A 14801-nucleotide genomic window follows, 5' to 3' on the forward strand; every position below is an offset into this window, starting at 1 on the left:
ACGAACATAAATGGGGCTTAGGTGGAAAAATATGGCTGGAGTTTACAGACAGTGCGATGTGTATCTACGTGCCGTTGCATGATATTTTCATGAACGCTTTGGGAGTTGCACAAATGAAAATTGCACAAGTTTTCAAAAAGACCACAATGCATTTGTACAAATTGATAAGGTAATTGGGCCTCCTCAATGTTGAAACTGGGCTCATCTGGCATACTGCTGGACAGCATGTCCCGCAAAAGTCGAATATGAGATGCTGTGGTTGGTGCTGATCAGGGTCTGGTGGTGTTTTCTCACCACACACCCAGATCAAGGCGTATTTTGACTCATGTAAACTTTCCAGTCTCTTCAGCAGATGGAGGTTACATGCTCCAGCACTCTAGGTTTCATTGAGAGCAAAGGCAACCAGAGGATGACAGAGTATCAAAGTATGAATACATAATTTAATTACCAATTCAAATTTGAGTTTGAGTGGGATTTTTGGTCATCAGCACAGACCACATGCTCTGCAGGAATTACATCAGCTGTCAATCTCAGCAAAGAAAACATTTGAAACCCTTTCTCGGGCACAGTGTTCTCATGGCAGTGTTCCTTCCTTTAGTTAAATCTTCATCAAATGGTGCCAGGTGACTAAGATCCTCTAACCTATTCCTACTTTGCCATCTGAATTTCAGGAAGCAGGATCAAGCCAGGGCACATGTTAACAGCCCAGGTTTCATTCTAAGAGACATGTACTCAAGAAAACCATTGCGACTTTTTTTTAGACACGCACACAATCTCACTTTTCATGATTTTTAGGAGATTGAGTCTGCCGTGTAATTGTAGCAAAATTCCTCCTTCTCTGTCATTCCAAATCTCACCATCTGCAGAAAAATGATGTTGCAAAGCCAGGTTTTCAAGTATAGTTTTCAGTTTTAGTTACATTTTAGTGTTTAGTTAGTTTTAGAGTTCTGTAACCGTTTATTGAGAGGCCACCCTCAACACAGGGAGTTCCTTCCCTTCTCAAGCTAAGTGTCACACAATGAATGGTTAATGTCAGTTCTTTTCTTCGGCCCTATCTCACCCTCATACCATGTCCCTTTCATCCCTCCCCCCTGAGATAACAATGAGCCAAGAACCCGGCTGGTGTACAGGAAATATATTGGTATTTATTTAAATGAGAAGTAATAGAAATGACACTAAACTACATACAGCACCTTCATTATGGCAAACAATGAACTTCTTGTCACACAAATAAATCACACCAATGGTTGGGGAAAAACACAAATTACAATATTTTTCTTTCTACAAATTGCACTTCAGAGATATAATTAGACTGGCCAATGAACACAAGCAATTTTGATTTTCCTGTGAACTTAAAAGGATGGCAGCTGGGTTTAGAGATTGGTACAAAGGCATATGGCAGTTATGATTTCACCCACACTTTTGGTTTAAAATAAACACATGGTGATTTAGCAGTTTGTTTTCAGACCCCACCTCACTAAAAGGCCTGCGTTGGAGAAGTTGGACAGTAGACATTGGGATGATTTCAGAATTTTGGATTTCAGACTCCCTCCACTTAGAGGTCTATGGCCCTCATTACGACCCAGGCGGTAAGTTACCGCCTGGGCCGTGACTTTACCACCATGGCGTAAACTACGTTTACGCCATGGTGGTTGGCGGACTTACCGCCCCATTCCGACCTAGGCGGGGCGGTAAGTCCCCAATCCCCATTTACCCTTCCCCATTCCCATTTTTGCCCCATAGGGCATAATGGGAGTGGGGAAGGCGTTAATTACGCCACCGTAAATTACGGTGGCGTAATTAACTCCATGGTCCCTTAGCGCCATGGATTTTAACACCTGCTAAAAGCAGGTGTTAAAAGCACCATGGCGCTAGGGGACCTCGTACTCAGGCGGTAAGGGTCGGCGCTCTTAACGCTGCCGTAAACCCCTTACCGCCTGAGTTGTAATGAGGCCCTATGTTGGGGAATCTGGACAGCAAAAATGGGGATGATTTGGGAATTTTGCATTTCAGATCCCCTCCACTTAAAAGCCTGTGTTGGAGAAGTTGGGCAGTGAACATTGAGATGATTTGAGAATGTTGGATTTCATACACCCCTCCACTTAAAGGCCTTTGCTGGGGAAGCTGCACCCATACGATTGCCCAATTAAATTACAGTCTATAGTTTTCAGCACACACCGGGAATGGGCTTTGTTAATTTAGCATTTTAACAAAATCACCCTGTGGTGTTCCGCAAAGGGGAATTAATTAAATTAGTATTTTTTTAGTGAAGTAGACTAAGGATCAACAAAGTTTAGCCCCCCGACCCCTGCCCACTATAAAGGGAAAGGAGTTAAGGCCAGCTGATTCCCCCACCTTTTGGTGGCAAAGGGTTCTAATCTACTTACGTAGAAAACCTCTGTTTAAAGTTCAGGAAAGACAGCTGCATGTCAGCTTTTTTTATGCCTCCCCAGCAATACATAGCTCCACCCAGATGCAATCTCCTTTGGTGATTCGTTGCAGCTGTCAGGTGTAAATTTCAGAAGCTCGGTCCCTTCCTCATGGTGCATTCACTTTATATAGCAATGATGACACCAGCAAGTTTACAATCTTGGCGAGCGCCCTGCAAGGGTTCTCACAAATAGGATTGGATAGTTATCCTTCTCCCTACTTGCAAATCCAGCCTCTCTCTCTAAGGACTGGATTAGGGGTCTGGAGCAGACAATGGCAAATCCCATTTGTAATCCCTGTTGTTTTCATGTCAAATTTTGGCAAAAATCTAGTTCTGTGTCAAAACCTTGTGATTTACTAGTAATGGCCATAATAAGTATATATATATTCAGTGAAAAAACTTTGTTAAAGGGACGTTATGGTTAAGTTTTGCTACTAAAAACCTATGAAATTCAGTAAAAAAACTTTGTTAAAGGACGTTATGGTTAAGTTGCGCTACTAAAAACCCATGAAATTCAGTGAAAAAACGTTGTTAAAAGGACGTTATGGTTCAAAGTAAAACCGAAAAACCCCTGAAATTTGGCAGTTATGGTAACCTAAGCAACCATAACTCGCGCCACCGTGCACTGCTAACACTAACACCCAGGACATCAAAGATGACATCATAAATGTCATTGATGACATCACTGATGACATCACATGTGCATTTTCTTTTCATAAAAACTCTGTACAAGGGATTCTTATAATGCTGACCAAAAACTGTCAAGGATCATTGGGATAAATATCATGAGCTAATTAGTGCATTAAGCAATGCATTGATATAAATAGCATTCTATTATGAAGTTCTATCCAGTATACTAAGCTACTCATGCAGAAACATAGGCAGTGTGTGCAGCATACATGATGAAGGTGCCATATTCATAATCTTGCCATGTTCAATAGTGAAATGATAACTGCTTTCTTATTAGAGTTTTGCGTACTGTGAAACATGTAATAAGTAGATAATAAAACCCACTTAATACATAATTATTACAGACAAAACACAAAGAGACAACAACACATACAAATATGAGTATATACAGGGACAGTGAAGTAAACAAAAAAGCAGAAATAGTAGCAGAAAGAGTTCATAACCTAACTGATTGTCTTCATGCAGAGAAACTATTGCTCTGTTTCAAAGCTGCTACTTACCATATGCATGTGTATCACATGATGTGACTGCACCCAAAGGAAAGGAGAGTGAGTATAATATATACAAATATGAGCATATACAGGGAAGGTAGAGTAATAAAAATAAAACTATGAGAAAGTGCTGATAACCCTAATGATTATCTTCATGCACAGAAAGGATTGCTCTCTTTCAAGCCTGTGTCTTCTGCTATGTATATGTTTCATATGATGTGACTTGACCCTAAATCTACAAATATAGTACCTTTTCAATTTTTACTTCCCGACTGTAACTGAAGAAAACTATGTGGCTTCGATATGTCAGTAAAGGATAAAAAGGGAGAGCCAGCCATGTGATGTCATCAGTGATGTCATCAATGACATTTGTGATGTCATCTTTGATGTCCTGGGTGTTAGTGTTAGCAGTGCACGGTGGCGCGAGTTATGGTTGCTTATGTTACCATAACTGCCGAATTTCAGGGGTTTTTCGGTTTTACTTTGAACAATAACGTCCCTTTAACAAAGTTTTTTCACTGAATTTCATAGGTTTTTAGTAGCGCAACTTAACCATAATGTCCCTTTAACAAAGTTTTTTTACTGAATTTCATAGGTTTTTAGTAGCGCAACTTAACCATAACGTCCCTTTAACAAAGTTTTTTCACTGAATTTCATAGGTTTTTAGTAGCACAACTTAACCATAATATCCCTGACTTCATATACATGTAACATAGAACATACTAACCCCCTCGTAGTGATTTTCATGTCCGCGGACTACTGCCATTTCCGGGGGACATATCGAAAATCTGAGAATGGTGAATGTAAATTTAAATAGTGTGCCCCATTTCCCCTTTGAAGTTGGCTCTGAAAAGAGCCGTATTTTTTTTTTTTACAGATGCTTGACAGACACCTGTTATTTTGTATTTTCTTTCTTGTTTTTTTTTCTTACTTTACTCCTAAAATCTTCACATAACCTTCTCCAAAGCAACCCTTACATTCCAAAATAGAAAGGTATTTCCCGTAAAAGATAAAGAAATGCCATCTTCTTTAAAATTAACAGCATTACTGGCATCAATATTCTCATTATTACAGAAGAACATACCAGCTCTAAGCATGAAGGCACACATGCCTCGGTTGATGACACACCTAGCAATGTTTTGCTTAGGACAAAAAACTGTACTATTGTCCCATATTGCCCTAGGTAGTAATCCAGAAAAAATTACTTTCGCATTTGGAAGGATCTTCATTACGGCTTGAACCAAGCGTTCCAAATCAGCCAACAAAGTAGGGGCACTGACGTTGCCCAAATGGAAAGCACCATAGTGCAAAACTACCACATGCGGACTGTTCATCGTGGCCATATCCTCACAAACTTGTACAATTCCCTGTACATTGAAATCAGGCACAGTGCTCCACACCACCTCCACTCCTTTCACATCAAAGTTCTTTGCAACATGCCTGCATTGAGCATACTGCTGTAAACTATGCACAAACATATCTCCGAGCACCAACACCCTGACTTTCTCCACTTCTGCCATCTTCACTACACACAGTCTCTTTCAACACAAATCCACAACCTCGACATCTGATTGGCTGATCCGTACATTCTTCTTTCCATGTTGGATTTCCTGGAAAAACCTGGTTATAGCACGCCCTGTCCACGAACAGCCGCGGTGTCCGCGGACGGCGTCCACTTTACTCTCTTTGCCATTCCCTCATTGCATACAGCTAAGCAATCACACAATACGAATAACGTCCTCAGAACACCCCCATTTTGTGAATTTTCGAACATTTCAGGACAATTATCATTTCATTATTCAACATATTAACATTACAAATATTATACTTTCATCTTGTACTCTGCACACAATGCTATGTTTCTCCATTAGTAGCTCAGTATACTAGATAGAATCCCATAATACAATGCTATTTATATCAATGCATCGTTAAAAGCACTAATAACGGTATGATATTTATTGCAATATCCTTGACACTTTTTTCGCAACATTATAATAAAAATCCCTAGTACACAAATTCCATGAAAAGTATATACACATGTGATGTCATCAGTGATTTCATCAATGACATTTGCAATGTCATCTTTGATGTCCTGGGTGTTAGTCTTAGCAGTGCACGGTGGTGGCGCGAGTTATTTTTCATAGCTCACCATAACTTGCGATTTTCAGGGGTCTTTCGGCTGTACTTAGAACCATAACGTCCCTTAAACAAACTTTTTTTAATATCACGCAAACAATATACAAACATGGCGTGCAAAAACCAACTTCTCAGAAATGGCTTTACACAGAATGTTGCAAAGTAAGAATTTATGCTCGTTCACAGTGAAGGTCAGCTGCTTCCATTTTTTTCTCGGGCCCCGCAGAGGCTCACGAAGCGGACTATAAGGTTGTATTGTGTTTTGACCTTGACAGACAGAGATTGTGATGAAAGGCTTCTCTTGAAGGAGTGTTGCTAAAACGTAAGAGAAGATAAGGATGACATTTCTGAAACGAAACCACTTTTATATATTATATCACTATGCGAAAGATCGTTCGCACACCCGGAGTCGTATTTTGGGACTGCACTACTCGTAGACAATGGAAATTGCAATTGTACTGTAAGTAAGCCTTTAGATTATTTTATACCAAATATAATTACAATAGCGTAGCATTAAAGACTGCTCAAGTTGAACTTGTTCGTTGAAAGTGGTATAATGTTTTCTACCGTGCACTATCACCGCCGAATTGATCCCCTGTCATTTAGAGGGCTTTGAAAAAGGCAGACGACACAGGGTGGGTTAATAGAAATAATTTAACGGGTCTATAGGCGGTCAAGCGCTCTACTCGCTGTGCCACTTCACTGTAGCCTGTCAAGTGGCACAGCGAGTACAACGCTCGCTTTGACATCTGTGCACACCTTGCTAACGCAAGTTTGAATCCCGGCAAGGCCAAACTCAGCCTTTCATCCTTCCGTGGTCGATAAATGAGCACCACACACCGTGGTTAATAATAAGCACCGCTTAGATACCTCATGGTTCTTAGCGCTATATGAATGGGAAAATATTATTATTTTATTATTAACATACTCCGTTGCACTATCTTTGATAGCAAATAGTTTCACGCCCTAATAAATAAAATGATGATTTTTAATGAAGATCGGCTGGTGAGACTAATTTATGTTTTTTAAAACAGGTATGTGGCCCCATTTTGCCTATGTCACGATTTACAGACTCCAGCAGATGGGGTCTTCAACTGCCAGGTGCAGGTCCAAATATGCAACTTCATGACCCTCACTATTTTATGGGACAATCGCCAAGGACCAATATGCCCATTAGCAGTACTAGCGGCTACAAACAACATACCAACCAATAGGGTGGTCTAATGGCTCGTTGTTGGAGCAAACCTCCGATTATCAGAGCGACCATTTACTGCTTTTATCATAAACCAACAGCCTATCTACCGCAAAGGAACAATGCGTGGCTCAAAATAAACTTTTGCTGATCGACAGCAGAGACAATAGCAAATCGCTGAATATTCACTAAACATTTCATGTGAAATAAATGTACTTTACCAAATGTACAATCCTGATGTTTACTTTTAAACCACAGTTTCATATTCCGAATTGTGGCGCACTGAGTTGTAAGCTGATCTAACACCCTCTGTACTGCAAAGGAACATCGCGTGCCTCAACATGAACTTTTGCGGATCGACAACAAAGACAAATGCAAATTGCTGAATATTCTCTAAACATTTGATGTCAAATAAATGTACTTTACAAAATTTACAATCTTGCTGTTTGCTTTTAAATCACTGTTTCATATTCCGAATTGTGGTGCGCTGTGTTGTGACATAATATGTGTTGTCTTCCGGGTTCTGTGTAAAGTCACTTAGGACTGCAGAGAACTGGGCGCGTTTGATGACGCACCCTGTAACGTCACGGAGAGAGGCGGGGAATATGAATGCTTTGATAATATCAGGCTTGGGGGCGGGAGATATGATTTAGTGTCGCAAAAGCAAGTCAGCCAGGTCAATAGCGCCAGTCATAGGATTATCACATAATGTCGGCGCACACCAGCCGGATTTATCATTTCTTTAGTGGACAAAAAGTCGGTTGACGCCCATAGGAAATTGTACTGTTAGCGGACAAAAGGAGTGGTCTTAAAACACTTTCACCCTGACAACGAACAATACAAACAACGTTCTCAGAACACCCCCATTTTGTGTAATTGCAACCATTTCGGGACACCGCAAGTGTTCTTAGAACACATTCAACTAGACAGATTACAATACGGACAGCGTCCTGAGGACACCCCCAGTTTGTGTATTTACAAACTTCCTTGCGAACAAAAATGACACATACTCCGTCCTCTAAACACCCCACCATTTAGTTTATTTACAAAATGTCAGAACAGCCGTGTTCTGCGCGGACAAATCGAACGCAACAAAAACGTCTAGCACATAAAAAAAAAAACTTTGAACCTATCTCATATTCCCCCACCCTCCCCAAACACTCTTACACACCAACACACGGCACTAAATACAATTTTTTATCCACGTTTCACCGCGCTGTACACGATCGACGGCGAATACAAGATGGCAGGCGCCACAGAAAATCTGACGCGCTCCACGCCCCTCGCCGTCCAATCAGCGAACAAGTCGCATATCCGCGGACATGCCGCAAGGCCATGGGCCAATCGGGGTGCTGTCCGCGGAGTGAACTTGGAAGTCCGTCCGCGAAGCGAACACAGATATCACACATTTTTTTGCCTTACGTTTTGGTCATTTTATAAAAAACTACTGGACGGATTTACACCAAATTTGCAAAAGCACGCTTTCGGGACCAAGCCCCCGCTCCTGCCACACTTTGGCGTAAATCCGTCCAGCGGTTTGGCCTGTGGCCGTGCACAAAGTTTTTTCCTATTCAGTCTATGGGGAAAAAAAAGTTTTGGGACCCCCCTATAACTTTGCCCCCCCCTGGACGAATCCTCACCAAACTTTGCAAAAAAAAATCAGAGTGACCCATATACTTTTTTTGCAAAGTTTGGTGAGGATCCGTCCAGGGAGAGCGAAGTTATAAGCCGCCCAAAAAGTGCTCTTCCTATGGAAACAGCAACTTAACCATAACAACATGGCCACTACCGTGGCCATGTAATATATTCAACTTCAGATATCACGGAGAATTTAATAAAAACAACAGCCTGGCACAAACCATGATGCATGTCCATTTGGCAATTTTCACCATTTACACAAAAAAGTATAATTCTGAACATGTAATTTACTCTACAAAAAACTAATTTTACCCTCCACCAGTTCACCAACCCTCCACCAGTTCACCAACTCTCAAATTTAGAACATGTTAAAAGCAGCCAGAAACACATGTTAGATTGTCATCAAATTCCCTAAGGCACAGATGGATGATTTTTATCTCAACACAATTGCCAGGAAATTATTTATCGAAACAAATGACACATCAATCAAGAAGGTGCGACCTAGAGTTGCTGAGAAAAAGTCCTAAATGATAATAGTCCTTTTAAATAAATAGCAAATCTTTGGGATATGCAAACTGGAGGCTTCCTGTCTCCAGTGCCATTTGCCTCTCTGGGCCAGTGTTTTATTAGTCTCTTTGTTGTTTGAGGTGTAGGGTACAGATTGTAAATGGGGGATGCATTTGCTACACAGAGATCCCCAACTGCAGACATCTGTCATCATGTCCTCATATCTGAATGGGACCACCTTTTGATCTGAAAAACTTCTATTTTGTCGTATTTTCTTTTTTTTAGAGTTCAGCCTTGAATACACATCTCCCCCTTACATTCCGTTCATGCACCTGCCAGGGCCAATATTCCGGGTCAGAGCCCAGCCTTTCAGCACCCTTCAGGCATGGCACATTTTGTTGCAGTAGTAAACAGTTGGGATGCACAAACCAGGCTGGCAGTAGAGGAAACCACTTGCGAATTTTGCCCAGAGGCCCACCATTTGTCCTTGGCTGAAAGGAACTCACATATTGCATGTTCCAACATCAGCCTTGATTCTTTAACATACAGTGGGCCTCATTACACGGACGGCGGTAAGGGTTAACGGTCACCGTTAATGGCAACGGTGACCGTTAACCCTTACCGCCGTACTACGAGGTCCCTTTGCGGGTTGGAGGATTTAACGCCTGCTTCTTGCAGGCGTTAAAATCCAACCCGCTAAGGGACCTCGGAGCTAATTACGGCACCGCAAAATTGCGGTGCCGTAATTAGCGCCTTCCCCATTTCCATAGAGCCCTATGGGGCAGAAATGGGAATGGGGAAGGGCAATGGCAGAAAGGGGATTTACCGCCCCTCCAACCTTGGAATGGGGCGGTAAATCCCCTTTCCGCCAAGGCGGAGCCGGTATTTTACCGGCATGAGCCATGGCGCTAATAGCGCCATGGCTCACCGCCTACCGTGTAATGAGGCCCAGTGTGTTTTAATGTTCAGGTTTCACTTTGCTTTTGCACTGAAAGTACAGGGCTGTTTCTTTCAATTATTAACAAAATACACTTTTAATTTTCTGCTGTTAATTTTTCTGCTGAAAAGTGAGTCTGAATTGTCACAGTGCACCGCCTTTTGATGGGTGGCAGTTTCAGTGAAAATGCTGCATTTATTTCTCAGCCAGTAATGTGATGTGCTTTTCCAATCTAAACTTGGATTAGAGCCAAAGAGAGCATTCTTCATTCTTGCTTCAAGTGTCTCTTTAAAAAGAGAAAACTCTATTCCATCCAATGACAGATGTGATCAATAGGTTCGGACCGGGAAATTGACTTTTTTGTCCTGATGGTGTACATTACAGCACATCAAATTAAGAACCAGGGATGATCTTTGATCTTTACTCCCTATGTCAATGCTGTGGATAATAGTTTGAATTTCCAGCTTTCCCTTCACTGAACAGATAGAATAGTGCATTAAATTGAACCATGAGTGGAGCTTACTGGAGCCCTGGTAATGGCTCGTCTACATTACTGCAACATAGTCTACATTGGCCTTCTAGGAAAAAGAAAAAAAAACATCATGACAGACTAAAGAGAATCCTGAATTATGCGGCAAGGTGCCTTTCTCAAATCAGGGCTTATCCAACTTTATTTCACTTGATCATTACTGGAAGTGTAATAACTGGGATCAATCCCAACTGCAAATATCATTGCCGCGTCCAGTAATGATCAAGAGAAATAAAGTTGGATAAGCCCTGATTTGAGAAAGGCACCTTGCCGAAACACGTATAATCCATAGGGCAGATCAATTAAACTTCCTTATCACACAACAGCAATTGGACTTAGTCTCCAGCATAATTTTTTTCTGGCGCAGTAATAAGGTGTGACCACAGCCGCCTGGTTTCCTAATTAAACAAACGGAGTTGAGGAACTCGAAGTCTCCGTTCTATGGCACACCAATGCGACAGTGCAAATTTTTGCATTTAATCAGGTCGCGGGGGTTCTAAGTGATATCAACCCAAAAGTTCCTTCAAAACATGTTCCTGTATGGGTCCTAGATATCACCAGAAAATCCTCACTACATCCCATCACGATTACTAATTTCAACTAATTGCAAAAAGCACTGTAAATATGCACATATGTGTCTTAAATGTGGTGGCAGATCAGTGGGAGTAGTGGGCTCTACTCGCTGGAGCTCCATTGAAATCACCCTGAGAATAAAAACACATCACCTGCACTTCACAAAACTTCTGAAAACAGAGCTAGCATATTATTGAGCATTCAGCTAGCCAATGAAGAATGAAACATGCCAAAAGTGGGATCAGTCCTCAAATGAGGTTGGACTCTAGGGTACACCACCCACCATGTAACAGCATTAGTGCTGTACTTATGCCAAATGTATGCAAAAAGACATGTACTGTTGTACACAACTCCTTAAATGAATCAATGTGTCTAGGATTGTCATACCAGAGAGTCTGACCGGAGGAGCACAGTGGCGGAGGTAGGAGCACAGTGGTGGAAGGAGGAGCACAGTGGCGGAAGTAGGAGCACAGTGGCGGAGGGAGGAGCACAGTGGTGGAAGAAGGAGCACAGTGGCAGAAGGAGGAGCACAGTGCTGAAGGGAGGAGCACAGTGGCGGAAGAAGGAGCACAGTGATGGAAGGAGGAGCACAGTGGCGGAAGGAGGAGCACAGTGCAGAAGAGAGGAGCACAGTGACGGAAGAAGGAGCACCGTGGTGGAAGATTGGAATGCATGTTTCTGCAGAAACTGAATGGAAGGATGTTGACCAAGATAGCATTTGCTGAATTTGGAAAACATTTGTGGCCCTTTCGCTCCCTGCTTTCTGACTTGATTAAATAGATTTTTTTACTTGCACAGCAGTTGCTCTAGTGTCTTTTTCAGAAAATATCTTGACTGAGAAACTACATTTTTCATCTGTTTTGAATGACATGAGACACAGTTTAATGGTCATCTGGATTTGATTGCGCTTATTTGGGAGTTTCTGCTGGAATTCTGATCCTGCGTTTGCAGATCTGCTGATGAAACGGAACCGTATGACGCACAGTCGTGTGGGGTCAGGCATCTTCATATGACATTCAAGTCATCTTCATATGACATTCAAGTGGTTCCTGGCATGTCCAGAGACATTCAAATCAAGCATCATGTCATTGTAGGCATCTTCGAGCATCTTGGACCCGAGGGACCACAAAATAAATATATATCGACATTGAGGAGATGGGTTTGTTTTTGTTTTGGCAATTGCTTGAATTCAGTGGCTCTTTAGCATTCATAGTCATTTTTTTGACGGAATGTTTTGATGAAGTAAGCTTAGGGAATGATCAACAGATGAACTTATGCCTTCCACCTGGGTCCCTCCTCTGCTATGTGGCTCCAATTAGGCTGAGACATCTCACCCTTGTTTGCGAGCTGGACAAAGTTTATACCATCATAGGGAGTTGGACCCAAGTATCAGAACTACCAATTCCTCTCAATGTACAGCAAGGTCCAAACTCCATATTCAGTCTCGACCATGCCAATTCCTTTCAGTGGCTATATCATGTGTCATGTTACTCAAATGTTCATCGTTTAACCCGTGATTTTTCAAACCTTACTTGCCCCTAACTTAATGCGCCCACGCTGTTCAGAAAGAGCATACACAAATGCACTTTGGCTGCTAATACGGTGAAAAGTGTCAATCCTTCGAAATTAATGTTATTTCACTACCCCGCGCTGCTTGCGAATGCCTTTCACTCAGGATTTTATTAGCTTGGTTATGCATTGGAAATTGATGGTTGATTCTAAACACCTTCATGTATGTTTTGGAATGCGTGTCATCACAGTAGTTGATGCCTGTCACCTTTGCTAAAAAATCGGAAAAGGTAAAGAGCATGAAAGCACATAAAACTCCTTTTTGACTGCAATAATATGTACTTACTGAAGATGTAAAACGACAGATGAAGATACTGGGAGCCACCAATGTTTCTACAATGATGCCACTGTCGATTCCATGTTTGGTTATGTTAATCGAGTTTATACTCTGCCAATCACGACCATACTGCCCTTACAACACCAATACTTATCAGGAGAGTAGCGTATTGTGCCCCTGTCAGATATAACCAGATCATCTGTAGGCAAAAGGAAAAGGGGCAACAGGAAGTGGATGGGTAAAGTGAGAGTAGGATAGAAACAAACAAACACTTGGAAGGACAGGAGATGGCTGAGGGGAGGGTTGGTGATTGTGGTATCGGCTGCACGTCTAGTCATTGATAGTGGGCCAAAACGAAACGCCGATCTGAAATAGGAAAGTAGACTCAACCTATCACAACAAGCCTTTCACTGGATGTCAGTTTCTAGAATCTGTTGGGAGGTGCTAGAATTAGAGTGTAGATGAGAGAAGGGCTGACGATGTACTCAAAGGATCTACGTTGAAAGACCCTATTCTGAAAGCTCGAGTTACAAAATAGCGACGCCGACTTGCTCGCATTTTGTAACTCAAGCTTTTCCGAATGCACCTTTTTATCTCCCGCTTTAATTTTAATGTATGTGGGAGACACCCCCGCAGCCCTGCAACTTCTGCTCCCTTTGTTTGACCTTTTGGGGTACATTTATTTTTACCAAGCTGAATGCGCACTAAACGCTCATTCGGATTTTTATTTAGAAGCTTTTGGTACGAGACCATCCTCAAGCATTGCCCTGTGGTGCAGAGGCTTATATGCCAGGCAATGTTTTAATTGTCCTCCGACAAACAACAAGGAGCTTAATATGGCACTGCCAAGCCAGCTGTCAGATGTAACCGAGCCATGATTTAGGCGTGTGAAGGGGAATGAGGAGGCACATGAGGAGAAGGAATGTATGACATTTGCTACATGATGAAAGGCGAGTTCTCTGGTCAGTCTTGTAGGACATGTGTGTAGGTAATAGGCATGAGACATGTCACCCAATGCTGAATAAAATGAAATGTACAGGGCTTAGTAAGATCACAGCTAACACCACAAGAGTGGGCAAAGTGCTTGTCCCTGATATCTGTGTGCAGTTTGCTGTGGCAGGTTCGAATCCAGCAGGGTCAACTCAGCCTTTCATCCTTCCGAGGTCGATATAATGAGTGCCGCTCTGTGGAATAATAATGTCTTTTGTTATTTCAGCACTCTGAGACCTATGGGTGTGTAGCGCTATATAAGAAATACATTATTATTATCATCACAACTTGCACCAAGCAAGAATAATTTAAGTTGTTGGGAGATAACAAGACCTATTTGAAATACAGGACAGATAACGACTAGTTCTAACCCTGGCTTTAAAAATGTCAAGTCTGAGCTGTGCTGGGTACTCTGTCAGTCCATCCAGCAACAGGTAATACCATTTGCAATCAGCCACTGAGCAGCTTCACCTGGAGTTGGCGGTTAACTGCAATTAACACAGGGAGTGTGTCTATTGTGATGCTGCCTGTTCCCAAACGAGTGTGCTGTCTAAAGGTTCCCACCCACTTATCTTTACCCTGGCCGATCTGCTCTCCACTGCCACCCCACCCGTGGTATTTGCCCAGTCTTGTTGCCTTTGGAATCTTTGCATTTGTACGCCGTGCCGGCCAGTGGGGGTCTAGTGGGAGACTGCAAACTCTGTGTTTCTATGATGCCTACCTCTGACTCTACTTCCAAGTGCCTGCCCCTACTTCCCAGCCTGCCCCCAGACCCCCCTTCACACCGATTTACCACTTACTTCTGGACGCCTTGCTCTGCTTCCCCAGGTCCTATCCCATG

This window comes from Ambystoma mexicanum, chromosome 5q (assembly GCF_040938575.1).
Source record: "Ambystoma mexicanum isolate Mex_15411 chromosome 5q, UKY_AmexF1_1, whole genome shotgun sequence".
In the NCBI taxonomy this organism is placed as follows: domain Eukaryota; kingdom Metazoa; phylum Chordata; class Amphibia; order Caudata; family Ambystomatidae; genus Ambystoma; species Ambystoma mexicanum.